The 4,093-nt window shown below is 41.6% G+C and overlaps 1 pseudogene; it reads right to left on the bottom strand.

Moving 5' to 3' along the window:
- Positions 1-239: 239 nt before the first annotated feature.
- Positions 240-2,346, bottom strand: LOC135537382 (uncharacterized; annotated as a pseudogene).
- Between the last annotated feature and the right edge of the window lie 1,747 nt (positions 2,347-4,093).

Below are 4,093 nucleotides of genomic sequence, written 5' to 3'. Positions count from 1 at the left end.
ATGTTTATTCATCCCTCAAAATGCAAAGAAAGATGAACAGAATGATTTTGAGGAACAGATTCTCTTTTCAATTTGACACAGATTAGCAATTAAACCAAATTAAAAGCAGGGTACATAAATGTTAAACATTAACAAAAGCAGTTACACAAGCCGTTAAAAATGAGAATATCAACGTCATATATCATGTTATCAGGTGAGCTCACCACTGGACAAGTCTCTCCCCAGATTGGAGTGCGTACCTTTTCACCCCCAGCTTTCTCCAGCATGAATCTGACTTGGACCCCAGGAGACATGGTCATACTAGACTTGTACATAGACATCATACCCAGGTATATCAGCCTGATGTGAGCCCTTTTCCTCAGAGAACTTTACAGCCCATTGCCAGGTGTTATAATCCAGGGTGCCTTCAGAAGAGTAGAACCCAACCCAGGAGTTATTAAACGTTTTCTTCCAGGCAGTGAAGGATTTCTTTACATACAGACGAGTGCAGGCCTTTCCATCCTTTACGAAGAGCTGCAGACTGGTGTCATGTCCATTAATATCAACAGGAATCTCTTGGTTGGCATCATGAAACTCACAACCTCTCCATATCTCCTCTCCAGTTGGAGACCCAAACCCCAAGTAATTCCACCATGATTTTACCTCCTTATGGAGCCTGACCTGGAGACCAGGGTTAAGGGGTACTGAAGTGTTATAGCTCCCAGAGGCTTTTCCCCCGACTGATGATCTGTCCAGCTCGCTCTTACTGTCACTGTTATTGCTCTTATAAAGCATCACCATTACACCCTGGTCTAATAGCCTCTTGGGGATCCCACTCCAGATGATCCTGGCTTTTCCTCTATTTGTGGTTTTCACACCAAGCTTAATCAATGCATTATCCTTATCCCCCATGTCACTCTGGGGTTGAGATGTTAAACGAAGAGCTTGATCCTTAATAAATAAGGTTTTGGGATGTGTAAAGTACAATACAATTGCCAGAAGAAGTGCCAGACCAGGTGTGTGTCCCCAGATGTTTTCCAGTTCGTGCAGACTGTTGTGGTTGATCTCTACATTATATATACGTGGAATGTCATTTAGGTTAATGGTTGGTAGACTTTGGATTTGTCTCAGGAGGCTGACATTGACACGGTATGTATTGTCTGGATCATAGGCACTTCCTCTGTTTTCATTTGGTGGATAGTGCTGTGTGACATAGGCCTCGTCTGCAATGAACTGATTGGACCCATCCTCCCTAACTCTGAGTATGACCCTGTCCCTGTTGTTCTCAGGTCCCCTTGAGTTGTAGAATCTTCGAGTTACATAATCAGGAAGTGCCGTCATTGAGCCAATAGAGTTCATATTCCCTAATGAGTAGTAGATTCCGCTTTCAGGAAGCAGAAAAGGTAATGAAGGTGGGCTGTTTCCATAGAAATGAAAGCCATAGTCTCCCCTGGTTGGGTTGAAATTGAGTCTCATGTTGCCGTTGTTGTCAATGTAAATGTTGTTGGCTAGCCAGTGGAGCAGCATGAGGCCGTGTCGAGGAGAGGTGTGACCAAACTCTATTCCCTTGAGGTCCTTTATTGAACTAAGGGTTCCTCTGACAGCGCATACTGAGGCCAGAGACAGACACAATATGAAACAACCCAGGATGCCCCTTTCAACCATGGCCAGCCTGTGACAAAACAAATACTGTGTCAACATTTGTACATTTTTTCAATAAATTAAAAAACAAATAAATACATCTGTAACTTATTTCTAGTGCTCGGGAAAACATCAGAAATATCTGACAAACTTTCATTTTGAAGTTAACTGTCACTATATCGGACCTTTGTCCCAATTATGTAAAATTAGTTAATAAGTCCTCACATTACACTGTATGTATAGTTTGTATCAGTAGCTTATTTCTTGTGGTTGGCAATAGGTTTAACGTTTTAAGACTCCCAAAAAAGTCTTGGTCTGAAAATGTTAGCTCTAAAAATGTCAGAAGATATCAGACAAACTTTTATTTTGGAGTGAACTGTAACGATATCAGAGCAATTTGTCCCAATATATACGATGAGGTTTTCCAAAATAACATTTGGAACTTGTAAACACGATCAATACTGTAATATGATGTAATAAGTCCTCACATCAAAAAAAAACAAATTAGTTCCAATAAAAATCTCACTCACCTTCTTGTGCAGCCTACTACCATAATCTAGTCTTGACTGTGATTGTTTCTCTCTTCTCTATCAACAGAACCCGAGAATGAAAGTAACTAAAAGGTGCTTCTTATAGCCTACATACACATAGCCAGTACACAGGACAGATACAAAACAAGGGTCAGAAAAACAGAGTTTTACAAAGGCTGATCTGTGATGTCACTGGGTCACTCATGTTTCTATAGAAATGAAACTTATCACTAGACTGAGTAAATTTCACTTTCAGGACGCAGAAAATATAATGGGCGGGATCTGAGAGTTTCTATAGAAATGAAAGCCATGCTTCTTGTAGTACGCTTGGGCATTCTGAATCTTTTCGGGGAGCCAGATAATTTGGCTACGTTCAGCTAAAAGAGACATTTATTTGGCTCCAAAACGTCTCCTCGTTCAGTAGTGCTTAAAAATGTACTTAAAACTATGAAGCAATTGCAAATCTCTCATGTAAAGCCTAAAAAGTTGCCTGCCATTATATCAGATCCTGACATGTGGGTTCACATACATTTTAACTGACCAAGTTATTAGAGGGCACTGCAAAAATGTGTGCACCAGAATGAGGCTCTCTGCTCATTATCCAATGTTCCTGAGGTGAAGAATTCAGATAATGTTTTGGAGCTCAAAAAGTACTAGTAACAGTATCAAAAATCAGCAAGCCAAATGAATGGCTCTTTCACCAGTGATTTGCATCGTGGAAATTCTCTAAACCAGGTTCATCTCACCATCCAATTTCCTTCACCTGCACTTATCTGAGGACACAGGATAGGTGTAGTATTTCATCAAATTAGAGACTTAATTTTAACCAGTAGAGAATGTGAAAAGCTTTATTGAAAGTTAATTATCCAAGTGTTATAAATACATAGTATTTGCATTCTAAAAATTACAATTGTAAATATAAAACAAGTTCAACCTGTACCTCAATGCACATCTGGTGTCCATTATAAAAACAGAGAGGATGAAAGAGGAGGTGGGGAGAGAGGCGTGATAGGGGATCAAAGACAGAACGGGATAGAGATGAGAACAGAGGAGCAGGGAAGAAAGAGGAGGTGGGGAGAGGGTGTGAGAGGGGGTCAAAGACAGAAAGGGAAAGAGCAGTACAGAGGAGCACGGAAGAAAGAGGAGGTGGGGAGAGGGTGTGGGAGAGGTCAGAGACAGAAGGAAGAGATGAGAACAAGAGGGCAGGGAAGAGAAAGAGGAGGTAGAGGGAGAGGGTGTGAGAGGTCAAAGACAGAAAGGAAAGAGCAGAACAGAGGAGCAGGGAAGAAAGAGGAGGTGGGGAGAGGGTGTGAGAGGGGGTCAAAGACAGAAAGGGAAAGAGCAGAACAGAGGAGCAGGGAAGAAAGCTTATGATTCATGAATCACAGTGCAACTAAACTATGTATTCTCTCAGGTCATCACAGTTACATAATAGTATCTCTACCGGTGTCTCCTAACCAGCCTTGGGCCCCCAGTTGGGTTGTCTTGAGCTGAGATGAGGTGACGATGACGGGACTAGGGATTGGCATCCTCTCTCACAGACAATACCTGCAGACAAGAGCGATGGAGAGAGAGAGATGGCATGAATGAGACTTGTGTGTTCTTATTTCTAACACTATGTCAGTCATCACAATCGTGAGGTGGTGAAATACAAAACTGACCTTGGATCATTAACTCTGGGACTACTACATCTCTGTCTGTATTTCAATGTTAACTATCTATTTAAAATACTTCCAGTTGACCCAAACAAGTGACCTCTCACCTCTGATCAAGATGTGCATCTGTTTCAGGCAGTTCAGAAGTGGGAGGGGTTCACTGACACAGCTGATATAACCTAGAGGATTTAGGGAGAAGGGGGTGTTGGATGACGTGAAGAACAGAGACACTTATTGAGAAAATACAGTAGAGACAGTGTTCAACAGGAATCTTTCTCTCTCTCTCGT

Source organism: Oncorhynchus masou, unplaced genomic scaffold, assembly GCF_036934945.1.
Source record: "Oncorhynchus masou masou isolate Uvic2021 unplaced genomic scaffold, UVic_Omas_1.1 unplaced_scaffold_7604, whole genome shotgun sequence".
Lineage (NCBI taxonomy): Eukaryota > Metazoa > Chordata > Actinopteri > Salmoniformes > Salmonidae > Oncorhynchus > Oncorhynchus masou.
This window is presented reverse-complemented; position numbering and strand designations above follow the sequence as displayed.